Raw genomic sequence first — 13,361 nt, 5'->3', positions numbered from 1 at the left:
ACTTTTTCAGCCATTCTGGGCTTGTTTTAAAACACTTCTTTTCTTCTCCTGCTCCCTCTACTCCACAGCTCATCCCCAAACCTTCAGTAAACCTGCTGCTTCCTTTTTTTTGCATGGGGAAGAGCAAGAGAACTATGCTCCTAAGGATGGAGCAAGTGCTCTTGGGCCCCACCTGCAGCTGAAGGCCCAGGGAGGAGTGCCTGCCTGCCTGTCTCCTCAGAGCAAGGCTGAGAGATCTCCCTCAGCCTTTGAAGCCTCCAGAGAGTGAGTTTGCAGGAGATAAGTGCTGATAAACATCGAGTTTGGTGCTTATCCGCAGCAAACACAATCTTTTGAGGTTCTCTCTGCACTCACAGGCCATAGAGACTCTAATCAGAAAACAGAAGGGAAAATGCAAAACCAAGCAGTATTTGCTGCTGATTTTTCTTCTTTTTTGTTTTGTTTCGGTTTACACACTGAAAAGCCCAACATAGATATTGTCATACAAGAGACTCCAGAGCAGAAATGTAGCCCTGGGTCTTTGCTTTGTTTGGCTTTTTTGGTTCTGACGTCAAGGGAAGATGTCTTCACAGAGCTGCACATGAAAAGGATGGGCCGGACACTGATAACGACGGCAATCTGCCTCCAGCATTCTTCTTTCCAAAGCGCTCTTAGTCATTGCATTATCTGGCCCTTATGGCAACTCTTTAAGGTAGGTAGGACAGATGGTTCACAGGTAAAGAAACGGCGCCTGAGCTAGGATATGGGATTTGTCCAATGTCACACAGCTTGAAGTGGGGTGCCAGGAGTAAAAGCCAGATCTTTCTGGGTGTAAAGCTGGGCTCTGTTCACTCTATATGATGCAGAGGCTCAGCAGCCGGAAGGTAACCAGGAATCGAAGTGGCCTTGAATGTGGGTGTCCCACCTGGAAGCATTTGGAGAGCTCGGGCGGTAGTGGATGAAGTCAGGTGGAGAGGGCTTTGGGCTTTGCATCATTTGAGTAATGAGAGAAAGGTGAGGCCTTGGTTGTCTTGTATTTTGAGGCATTGTTTTTATCTTATGTCTTATCTATGGGATATTAGCAAAAAGCGGATGTGGAAGATGGAGTGTAGAGTAGAAAGAGCACTGAGTCAGAGGTCCAGGGTTCTGGTCTCTGCTCCACCCCTGTCCAGGTAGGGGGTCTTGAGTTTCAGTATTTTCTTCTATAAAATAAGGTGGATGGCACTTAAGTCAGGAGAGCAGGGCGACGTTAAGGGGAGCTTGGAGAATGTTTGCTCCCCTATATAGTCATTCTTCTAAAATTATACTGTAATAATGACAATATTAAGGTAAAACCTTGCCATGACTTGTTAAGGCTCAAACAGTGGTAGAACCTGGTGATGTTGATCCCTTCCAACTTCAAAACTCAATGACATTGATGTGGGAGTCTTGAATTTGGGGAACTGCTGATGGCCATTTAAGTCCATAGAGATAACAGGCTATTTCCACACGGGTTTTGATTAAGCAATCCTACTTCTGACTGCCAAGCAAGCCCTCAATGTTATGTATCATAAGCTCCGAGCATTCGTCTGCAGGTAGAGAGACAGTGAACCTTCCACAAGAACCTCACAACACAAGTAACTGGAACTCAGCCCAAAAGAATGTTTCCTAAGGCTAAAGGTGACATGATTCACATGAGCTATCTTAGGCACTTCAATAAGCCCTGGATGGCCATTTCTAGGATGGGAAGTGAGATTGTGGGGTATGCTGAGGCAAGAGGGCTTTTACTCGATCTCTATTTAAATTTTCTGCAGAATATATTCGTGCACCGTTTATTTTATTTAAAATCAATTTTAAAAGATAAAGGAAAAGAGGAATGTCTTGTTCACAGATGAGTTCATGGTTTGGAGACAGGGCTGAACTACATTCTTGACAAAGATTCATTCAAGTTCTAGAACTCATAGACATTAGAGAGGAGGACCATGTTGCAGAGAGCTTGTGTTCTGGTGTGGTGGGGTCGTGGTGGGGGAGGCATGCTCCATATGTGTCTATCATTCAAGCCTTGTATATAAAATCCCTACTTTCTGCTTCAGCATTTGGCTTTTTCAGCTCCCAGCGAAGGAGACCTGACAATAGTGCGGTGAGGTGGTCAGGGAACGAACCCATTGTACAGATGAGGGAGCGGATGAGCTTGCACCCTGGCCTCCCCTTCCTCTGTCCTGCTCCCACTGAGCCTGTGCCATCCCTTCCATGTAGCTAGCTGGATTCAGCAAACTCAGTTTGAAAATGGACTTTCAGAAGTCCCTATCCACTTGAGTTAGATCTACTGCAGAAAACCGTCTCTTGGGCACTGAAAGATATCCGTGTTATTTCACATAAATATATACATCTTTTTGAAAATGTTTGGTTGGGTTTGTGGCCAGAGGCTTGGCATGGTTGTTTGGTTGTTAGAATGTGCTTTCTTTGGGACGAATGCAAAGCAGGGGTTGTATTGGGATGCTGAGTCAGGCTCTGCCCTCAGTGACAAGGAGTCTTTGTCTTGTTCATGGTTCTCCCCACACACCTGCACACATATAGATACCCACAAAAGCGCATTTTGAAAACTAATAAAAATTGCCCTGAAAATATTTAACTTATGCAAATACTACTATAGCAGAAAGTACGCATATAGACAAAACAGCAATCTACCTTTTCTAGAATCTGAACAAAATTTTCTGTTGATTATATATACAGAATTTGCTAACATTTGCCTTGGGAAACCAGTAAACAATGCAGTTATTGGTCCACTGTCAGCCTAGGCTTCTGCTTTGAGATGTTTTACCTACGGTGGAAATTGTCGTCTGTACCTGGCATGTCTCTGGGTGTATCTAAAACAAGCATGTCTCAAGAAATCTTTCCAGTTCCTACATTCTCAACCAAAGTTTCTCAAGTGACAAACCAACTCAGGGTATGAAGCTACCAGTTAGAATTTCAAGTGTGACAAGCCTGCTACAAGAGTGTATCTTAACTCTAGGGTTTCAGAAGCCAGAGGGCTCATGCTACCGCCAAAAGCTGTGGCTTACCAACTCGTATCACCTCTTTCCTTGGAAGTTTCTTAAGATTCCAAAATGTAAGAATTATTACCAGGTGTTCTTTGGCTAGTGATGTCTGATTGCTCTGCATATATGAATGAATGTCTACAGCTCCTCAGAAAGGAAAGCAAAGAATAATGTTCTTATACTGGGCGGGGGTGGAGGGTGGGGACCTAGAGGGTGGCTGAGTGTTCAGCTCTAGTAGCTTGCATTTCCTGTTTAGTGGGCATGAGGGGTTTACACAAGAAAGTCTCAATGTTATGCTGGATGGACAGCCTTATCAATCATGCCCAAGGAATCTCTGCCTAAAGATGATCAGTTTGGCTTCTGCATACCACAAGGAGGTTTCAGTGTTTAAGAACTTCGGGATCCACAATGTCTTAATTCTAGATACTTGTTTCAATTGTCTTGTCCTATTTGTTCAAAGTTCCCTTCAAAGTTGAACAATTTCTCAGGCCAGCTCATAGGACCCTTGAAGGAAAATTTGAAAAAAATCTTATTATTCTTAATACTATTTTCTGTTTGCAGGAATGATATGAATTTGCCAAGGGACTTGGCATCTAAAGGTTGGGGGAGGCTCAGGAAGCCCTAGGAAGTTCATAAGAACCTCACAACTTAGTTTCCAAATTCAGACTCCTGGTTCACTCAGCTACCTAGGCCGTCATGGGTCACATAGCTGTGATAAAGTTACCTTTCCTATCTTATCTAGACATCTGATAATATGGATAATGTGAGGATTATTTCTCCATCATCAAATTGATCTGTCAAGGAATTATACCAAACATACAGTTGCAAAGTTCTCCCAAACTGGCGATCAAATCTCTGAAAATTAAAACTAAATGGTGTATTAGGAAGTATACTTTGTTCTTAGATGCATCCAAACCTTAGAAATAAAAAGTCCACCTTAAATCCATCAATACAAATAAACGATAACCATGATTACTTCTATGTTATTATACAGGACTTTAAATATACACTGAGGTGCCAGAACAAAGTCCTGGGCTGGTTGAATTCTTATACTTACCTCCATTTCTGCCTCTCTCTCTTTTTAATGGAACTGGCAGAAGATGCATTTTCTAGACTTATTTCCCCTCATATTGTTGTTAAAAGTAATAATAATGACAAGTGAAATTTGTAGATTATTTTATAGTTTAAGACATTGATCATTTATAGTTAAGACATTGAGCCTTCCCACATCTATAATCTTATTTAATTACTTATTTAATTTTATAATCTATAATCTTATTTAATTAAGAAGGCAGGATTATTCCCCTCCCCCACTTTGCTGATGAAGAAACACAGGTTCTGAAGGCCAAGGACTACATTTGTGGTCACAAAGCGGGAAGGGGAAGAGTGTGAGCCCAACCCTCTGGACTCCTTTCCATGGGGCCCTTTCCACGACGCCGCACTTTCTCAGCTGCATTCTTTGCCCACAAACACTACAGCAATGAGTACATTTATTTTTCCATATCGATACTATTTTTCTTTCCCTTTTGATCTTGCCCCTTTGGTTAGATGGTAGGCAATTTTAGGGCAAGATCTTTATCTGTTCGTTACTTACTGTTTGAACTTGCAGTGGGCTCATTAGGGGTCCAGGGACATTTGCTGATTGACGGCATGCACTGGACATGAGCCTGCTGGCTTTGACATTTTAAAACTGCACACTTCCCTCAGTGACAGTATGCCCAAGCAACAGGCCTCCCTGACATTTTCTCAAAACCAGGAAATGAAACTGGCCACCAAGAGCAAGTGACCGCCAGCCAGGGCATTGGTGCAAACCAAGCAAAACACACCACAGTGCAGGCAGCGCGGGTCACAAGGATGAATGCGTTCGATCTGCAGTTATCTTTGAAGAAATGTAGCATGTTCCTTCCTCCCACCGTGGTTTCAGCCACAATCATCCTCCTCTTTTAAACCGGTTGAATTATGTTCCTATACAGTATTTGTACACAAAACCCAACCGTAGACATGCTTTTCCCTATGATCTTGGTCTCTGCACATGCACAAGAATAGCCTTCTTCCATCTGAGTACTAAGCCTGATCCTGCTTAGCTTCCAAGACCAGATGAGGCACGTTCAGAGCAGTGTGGCCATGGACAGCACAGCCTCCTCTAAACGTTTTGGCTGAACTGGAGGACAAAGCAGGGCTGTTTAATATGCAAAACACTTTTTTCTTGCGTTTTCCTTTCTATAGCTTCCCCTCTTTAACCACCCCTCTCCACCTCGCTTTTAACCAAGTCAAATCTTTGGCAAATGGTTTTGGGGATTTTTTTCAGCATGTGGTAGCAAAGGTATTTTCTGTCTGTGGCCTTGGAGCCCCTGGGTGCTCCGGGGAAGCTGCCATTGCACAGGTAGCAGTCATCTGAACCCCTGCAGCTCAGCAGCAAGCCCCGGTCATAATCATGTGCTCTGTCACTCCTCTCCTCACTGCACCGATTGCAACCCAGATAGGAGGAGCATGTGGGAGCTGACTCCTTGCTAAGCAATGACTTGAGAGAGAGAGAGAAAGAGAAAGACAAGAACTTCTCTGCATATGAATGCATCAACATGTACCTCTCTGGGTACCTTTGTTCCATGTGAAAGGAAGGGAGGCAGCCAAAGTAACCCTTGGCTAATTAGACAAAGGCAGACGGGCACAACAGAGAAAACTTCTGCTGGATCCAGTATCTGCACAGCTTCAGGGACTTTCAGCGCACAGCGTCTTACGTCACACATGCATAACGTTCCTGCCAACTGAGTCCAAATGGCAAATGTGGTCTTTGTAGCTTGACCTGTGACACCCAACAAATTCTAGACCATGGTTGGATTTGCTGTGACTCACTTTGCATATTTCCATTATTTTTATCTACTCTGGCCCACTAACTTGACCATGTTCACTCAGCATCAGCCAGGTTCTAAAGAGTGAGGGGAAGCCGAGAAAGCGCGAATGGCGGAAGTGCGTAGAGCTACTGAGATGCTTCTGGGACACTAGCAGGACACTGATCCCACTAGTTTTTGTCATAGTATGGATCCTGGACTTGCTGCCTCAAAATCACTTGAAGTGCTGTTAAAAATGAAGATTCCCGGGACCATTCCAGATCCAATGAATTAGAATCTCTGCAGCTGGAACCGAGGAATCAGCATTCTATACACTCCCCAAGGGAATTTTGTGCAGATGTAAGCTTCAGAGCCACTGAGTTAGGTACTCAGTGAAAACAAAATCTCTTGCCATCAAATTTGATTGGAAAATGCTGCAGACTGCATTGTGCCACACTTTCCCTTGGAGCTTCAGGATCTCCATTAGCATACTCAAGGCTCTGATAAGTCCTGATGCAAAGAGACTCGTTTAAGTTCCTTTTAATTTCCCACACTCATTTGAACACAGAATCCTGTTTTGAGAAAGCAGCTTTGAGCATCCCTTGGACACATTTGAGAAGTAATGAGATGCTTTAGTAAGAGCCGCTATTGCAAGTCGCTGAAGGACTCTGCTTCTCTAGATCTGATTTTTCCTCTCTTCCTCCGCCACAAACCTCCCAAACAATTGTAAAAAGGAAGTGTGCTTCTCTGGGCAAAACAAGGGCATGCCAAGCCCAAGAGATCATTTATTTTTTTCTTTCTTTTTTGGTAACTAGTTGATTTTTAGAATCATAACTTGCTTTGGTTATGTGTTGGAAGCAACGAAGCATATTCCTCCTGTCTTAATCATTTTTGTGTAAATGTCATGTAAAAAACTGGGGCTTTCCTTGACTTCTCCAATCCCAGGCTTGTATCTATCCAGCCTTAACGTCTTTCTCAGAACACTCTAGTTTTTCTTCATAATACGTACTACATTTATAATTAGATATTCACCTATGCAAAAGTGTGATTCCTGTTGCTCTCCTGTTGGACTACACTCAATGGAGGCAGGGTCTTCATCTGTTTTGTTCGCCTGTGTACCCAAGGACTTAGCACAATGCCTGGCAGAGAGTATGCACTCCAAAACTATTTGTCACATGAAAGACTTTCCAAGTTTTTATTTTGCAGCCCGAATAGAACATGACAGTCAAAATTACATAGACTCACATTGGTTCTGTCTGCCCATCAGAATTTCCTGAAAAGCTTTTTTAACATGCATGGTTCTACCTTAGATATCCCAGACGAGAAACGGGGAAGAGAGCTGGAGAATAATCTGGTAGTGATTGGCTGAATGGATGGAGAAAGAAGGGAACCAGTGGAATTTTTTTCTTGTCTCTTCTCCTGCTATAGGTTTTTAGACAAGGCTCGGCACATTTTGGTGCCTTAATTTATTTCACTGTTTAGTAAAGCTGGAGTCACATTTGCCACTCATCTCTTGAAAATTGCATGAGATGTCTAGTTAAGCAATTTTCTTTTCTTTTCTTTTCTTTCTTTCTTTCTTTCTTTCTTTTTTTTTTTTTTTTTTTTTTTTGAGATGGAGTCTTGCTTTATCCACCAGGCTGAAGCACAATGGCACAATCTCAGCTCACCGCAACATCCGCCTCCCAGTTTGAAGCGATTCTCCTGCCTCAGCCTCCCAAGTATCTGGGATTACAGGCATGTGCCACCACGCTCAGTTAATTTTTGTATTTTTATTAGAGATGAGGTTTTGCCATGTTGCCCAGGCTGATCTCGAACTTCTGACCTCAAGTGATTTGCCCGCCTCTGCCTCCCAAAGTGCTGGGATTATAGGCATGAGCCACTGCGCCCAATCTACTTAAGCATTTTGAAATCTTAAAATAAGAGACAGTTCTGAGGTCAAATCATGACGACTATTTCTAGCATGATGGCTTTTCTGCACGTGGCTGTGAACTTTGGGTTTTGCCAAATGATTTTTCATGCAGTTCACTCAGGAAGGTGTTTTGCTGTTGTTGTTGTTGCTGTTTTTGTTTGCTTTTTGTTTTTTTGTTTTTTGCTGACACGGCCCCTTTAACAGAAAAAAAAAAAAAAGGGCTGCTCTGCTCAATTTGTTAACCACCCTTTCATACTTGACCTCTTATTTTGTGGTGCAAAAGTTACACAAGCAGACCGTTAGACAAGCACACTGGCTCGCTGGTGTGTTTTGCACCATCTATCTGCAGCCAGGCAACCTGTGCTCAGAAAAGATGACAGCAAACTCACCAACCCCCACATTTAGGTTCCTAAGGGCTCCCTGCCCCTGAGCAGTGCTGGGGTTCGTCCAGCCCAGGTCATAAGCAGCACAGGAAGCAGAGGGCATGGCTAATGTACATGTCACCATGTGGCTTATGGTCACAGCCTCACCCTACCTTCAAACCTGTGCAAGCTGCAACAGCAACAGGAAACGGCCAAGCGTCTATATATAGCCACACTGAACTTATCCAAAGGTGCTGTTTTGCACAGATTATTATGAACTTTTTCACTGAGAGAGGACGTGATGGCATGTGCCTTTTCCTCAGGACCTCCCGAGGCACTTGTAAAATTAACCATTCCACCTGAGAAGGAAGAAGGATGTTACACCTTTTGGTTTCTTCATTTTCAAGGCAAACAGACTGGTGCCTTTTCTTTTGCAAAAGATTTCCAGACACATTCAGTGAAGGCTAAAAAAGGATGGGAAATGGCAATGGAAACACACAGGATTTCTGTGAGTCTCTAAATACAGCCCATCTGGGAAAACCATTCATTCCATACATTGAGTTTCCCCTGAACATCATTGATTAGTGTTTGCTTCTCCCTAATACATTTCCCTGGCAAATAAATAAATACATCCCTTCACGGTGTATCCATCACATAGCCCTTGGTGTAGCTCCCCTAAGATCCCAAGAGGCAGAGACAAAAGGAGTGGGTGTCAGGGCTTGAAGGGCCCAGCACCACAGATCACCTTTGTTCTCAAAGGGAAGCCTTCAAAAAGAAGTGAAAACATGTCTCTGTTCCAGAGCACTTCTTTACTGCTTTGGAAGCGACCTTCTGGGCCTGCCAGTGGATTTATCAGCATTCTAGAACAGAATGTATATTCTTGATACTGGGCCTGACTTAAGTGACAGCGATTTGCTCCATATCCAGCTCTTTCCCCTATTGAGTAAGCACGGAAATGAATAGGATGAGCAGCACAGCTACTGAGATGCTGGCCCACAAAGGTGAGTGTAAACACGTGGCCTACACACGCAGGCTGGGTGGCCTTGGCCAATTAGGAAACCTCTTTGAGATTCCAGTTTTCTTCTGTATGATAGGGTTGTGAGGATGGAATGAGAGAGTATAAGTAAAGTTTTTAACACAGTACACACTTAACAAATGCACAATACAAGGTAGGCGTAGTCAAAGTGGTAATAATATACGAATCAGAGGAGGACTTGAGAGGAGAAAGAATCCAGACTTCAAGATTTTTGACTTTTCTGTTTCCTGAAACTTCCCGTGCTAACTCAGCTGGCTGGCTCTGGCAACGTGAATGAACTTTGTATTCTGATATTAGAAATGGTTCAAGGTCAAGTGCCAGGTGAACATAGTTTCTTCAGAGCACTCCCTAACACAGTGTCACTTAATCAACGTGGTGGCTAAAATTTGCAGTTCTTCTATTCTGAAAAGGCATTAAAGTTATAGAATGCATTTTGAAAAAATAAGCATCTCTTTAGCAAAAACCATTCTGGAGAACAAGGCCAAGATGTTTCCCATCTCCACAGTTCCACCAGCCAGTACCCGGGACACGCTCTTCCCGCCTGGTTCCCAAGAACCGGGCTCTTGGAATGGGGAAGCAGAGGTGAATGATCTGGCTGCCATCCTTTTAAAAAAGGTGACAGGTATGTGCATTCATTTAGTGTACATGACGCCTGGTACGAGGACACCAAAAGGAACAAAAGGGGGCCTCAGTTGTCCTGAGTCCTGAGTTCATTCTGGAGCCCGCTTGCTGCACTCATATTTCCCATGGGCAGCGCCATGTGCCTCACAGGCCTCCACTCTGATCCTTTTCTTGTCCCACCTCTTCAAATGCACAGCATCGCCAACCATTGTTCAGTCTCATCACTGAAAGCTGAGCACACAGTGGCAGAGGCCAAAGCCTGTGGCTGTGTGTGCCTGAGATTAAGACTTTTATCTGATCTTTGACAACTTGCAGAGGAAATCCTGTTCCAAAACTCAGAGCTCTGAGAGAAGGGTTGCCAGCAGTTCTTCCCTCCCACCTGTGAGATAAATCAGGGCACCTGAAATGCGAACCTGGGCTCATGGTTGAGAAATACAGTAAGCTCACCTGCTCTCACTCCATTCATCTCTCCCCCTACCTTTTTTCTTTGAACCACGGAGCATGACGAAGTCCCTGGGCAGAGCCGGGCTGGGAGTCCTTTGTATTGCCCTCGTACACACCCAGTTACAAAGTGGAGGTGCCCAGTGGAAGACTCCCTGCCGCTGAAACTCAAATGACTGTCCTGGCTTTTGGATTCATGCAGGAACTCAGCCAGCTCTTTCTAAACCGAGGCAGACACGGGCAGCTGTGTCACCTCTGTGTAGACCCAAAGTGGTTCTCAACTCCTTGAGTCGAAGAAGAACAGGCAGAAGGGTGTGTCTCTGGTGGTTGGAGTAGAGGTTGCAGAAAGTTGTAGGTTCCTCTCATTTCCTTCACCCCACCCTTGGCTAGGGGACTAATTGAATGTGGCTAGTTCTAGATGGTTCATCACAGCCCTGGACTTGACGTAGCCAAGGCAGGTTTACCTGATATTCAGGTACAGCTGGGATGCCCACCAGGGCAAATGGGGAGTGCAAATGAGAATTTCTGTTCGTAAAGGGAAGAATCCCAATACAGAATGCACTGGAACGTTTGCCTTGACTCTGCTCCTTGGATGGCTTCCCTTACTGCAAAACAGGAGTGGCTCTGGTCCCAAGGACGCTCAGGCGTACTGGGTGCCCGAGGGAAATGGGCAAGAAAGAGAAGGCAGAGAACCTGCCTGAGGGAGCTTTTACTCACAGGGGCCACTGCAATTATGGAAGAAATGTTGTTCAAAAAGTGTCCAAGCATCAACACACAGGTGCACCACCAGCAGCAGGCCAGAGAGGGTGGTCCAGCTCCAGAGGTGACACAGCTAAGAGGTGCAGCCTCTGCCGCAGCACCCTCATTGTGCAACAAAGGGACACACGGGTGATTACTACGCACTTTTTGGCTCTAGCGTCCCATGGTTTTGTGACAGCCTCTGCCAGATAATTCATTAAGGATGAAGCCAGACTCTTCCTGCTGCCTCCCAGAGGGAATCCGGAAGTGCACTGTCTATGCCAAGGCATGCCCATGTCCTGGCCGCTCCACCCGCGTGGTGAGCTGGATGGAGACAGCGTTAGTCCCCGGCCTGTCGCACTGTCAGACTCCGCAGCATTTGGGGCTGCACCTTGCGGTTCCTCTTCAAGCAGAGCTGCTCTGCTGAAGGCCCAAGACAGAGGGCCATATTTTGTGTTTTGTTTTGTTTCAGCTTGTGAGGAAAATGAACTTGCTAGTCAATATGGAACTGGCCTGAGGGGAAGTGGGTCAGGGAGGGAAGCTTTACTTCTGGCCGGTGTGGGACAGAGAAGAGAGCAGGAATGCCTGATCTTCTGTCCCGTTCAACTCCTTACCTCTCCACTTAGACAGAGCTAGGCCAGACATAGAGGACGGGTGCCTCTTTTGCTCTGAGATGGGCTGTGGCTGTGGGACAGGGTGGCTGGATGCAGCGGTGTGCTGGAACTGGCTCGTGAGGTTCCTGAGAGACAGTTGCGTGCGTGTCTTCCCAACTGCATGCCCAGTTGGAGCTTGAGGCTGGGCACCATGAAATCGGTGCAAATTACACAAACCTGGAGAGCCAGTTGTTAAGTGTTTATGAGCACATGTGACTGAATGTACCTGCTTCTCAATCAGATGGGACTCAAATCTATGTACCAAGGTCTTGGGCTGCAGCAAGTCAGCCTTTGAAGCTGATACATCAACCCTTTCCACAACCATTACTCTAGACCTGGCTCTTGGGCTCTGTCCAGGTCCTGGCCGCCTGCATCTCATGGAAAGGTTGAAACAGGACCTGACTTGCTGAGATCAGCATCTAGACCACCCAACTCCTCACATGCTTCCTCTTGAGGACTTAAAGTGGCTTGCTGTGGCTGCCTTTCTAATCCATCAGCTATAAAGTATATACATAATACTAGCCATTATTGATTTAGGAGCTACTGTTTGCCAAGTACGGAACTAAGGACTTTGCGTAAGTTATCTCATTTCATTCTCACCATAGCCTTATGAAATAATTTCCTCATTTTATAGTTCAGGAAGGTGAGGCTTGGGAGGTTACCCAGCTTATAAGTGGCAGAGCTAAGATCTGAACTCAGATCTGATTCCAGAGTGTGCTCCTTCCAAAATCTACATTCTATCAACTACAGACATGCCAATTATTAGTACAGAAGAGGATTCTCCCTCTTTGAAAATATATCCAAATATTAACTCCAGACAGGACCTTCAAGAGTGGCACAGCTCCCAGGGCCACCATGCAATCAGTAGTGCCCTTCCCAAAGACACAGCACCCTCCCCTGCGAACACACTTCCTCTTCCCCCCTCTGCCCCAGCCGTTGTCCCTCCCCTCCTTCAAACTCTACTCAGAACTTAACTTCCTCCTTGAAGCATTCTGTCATTAACCCCATTCAGTTTTGATCACTTCACTAACTTTGCTTCTCCTCAAATACTTATAATGTTCACACTAGATTTCTGCTGCCCTGTTTTTACAACCGTGTCCTCTGGCTGTCCTTCATTAAGCTGCACCTATGGGCAAAGCACCCTAAGACGCTTGTTCCACTGTGGCCTCTGGGGCTTGGCCTCCTCTGTCTCTGTCTGTGGGCCTATGGATAACCTGCCCTTCCTATCTAAAAAAGGGTACTGCCCAACTCTCTAGCCAAGTGACTCAAGTATCCACTTTGTTCCGGCCAAAGAGGCCATTGGTGTGGAGCTTAGGCGGGGTAGGGGTGGCAGGAGAAATAGCCAGGCCGGTTAGTGTTCCTCCAAGAACTCTCCTTCTCCAGCCTTCAGCTTTGATGACACCTCTGAGGATTTCCTCTGTCCAGTCTTGGGGCCAGGCAGGGACCTCATTCTCTGCAAGTGGGTCTTCCCTTGGGCTTCCCGGTTGTACCCCCAGCCCCCTGTGCCCCTGGATTGAGTTGTAGGTTGAAACTAGCCATGGAGTAGGAGTCTGGGGCTGGGTTGGGGCAGCATCTTAATGTGTAATCTGGAGTGTTCTGAAAGGTGAGCCCACACAGGGGAGCATGGGTGGGTGTCAGCTGGGGAGGAGGGCAGGGAGGCTGAGCTGGGGGTTGGGGGAGATTTATGCCTGCCAGTCATGCTTCAGAAGCTTCTGAGTGGATGGAGAAGGGAGACCGGACCTCGAGTGTTCTGGAAGAAGACTCCAGTAATGTGATA

The 13,361-nt window shown here is 45.5% G+C and overlaps 1 protein-coding gene and 1 long non-coding RNA gene across 13 annotated transcripts in view; one reads left to right on the top strand and one right to left on the bottom strand.

Moving 5' to 3' along the window:
* LOC105476218 (Fli-1 proto-oncogene, ETS transcription factor) overlaps positions 1–13,361 on the bottom strand; it is a 125,742-nt gene that overhangs the window by 72,392 nt on the left and 39,989 nt on the right. The window lies entirely within an intron of this gene.
* LOC105476216 (uncharacterized) overlaps positions 1–13,361 on the top strand; it is a 54,784-nt gene that overhangs the window by 6,551 nt on the left and 34,872 nt on the right. For 2 of the 11 annotated variants that reach the window (XR_011611174.1, XR_011611173.1), the window contains exon 5: positions 573–691. The exons of the other annotated variants lie outside the window; for them this stretch is intronic. This is a non-coding gene — a long non-coding RNA (uncharacterized lncRNA). The remainder of the gene's footprint in view (positions 1–572; positions 692–13,361) is intronic. 11 annotated transcript variants of the gene reach the window in all.

This window comes from Macaca nemestrina, chromosome 12, assembly GCF_043159975.1.
Source record: "Macaca nemestrina isolate mMacNem1 chromosome 12, mMacNem.hap1, whole genome shotgun sequence".
NCBI lineage: Eukaryota > Metazoa > Chordata > Mammalia > Primates > Cercopithecidae > Macaca > Macaca nemestrina.
Note: the sequence above shows the minus strand (reverse complement) of the source record. Positions and strands in the feature narration are given on the sequence as shown.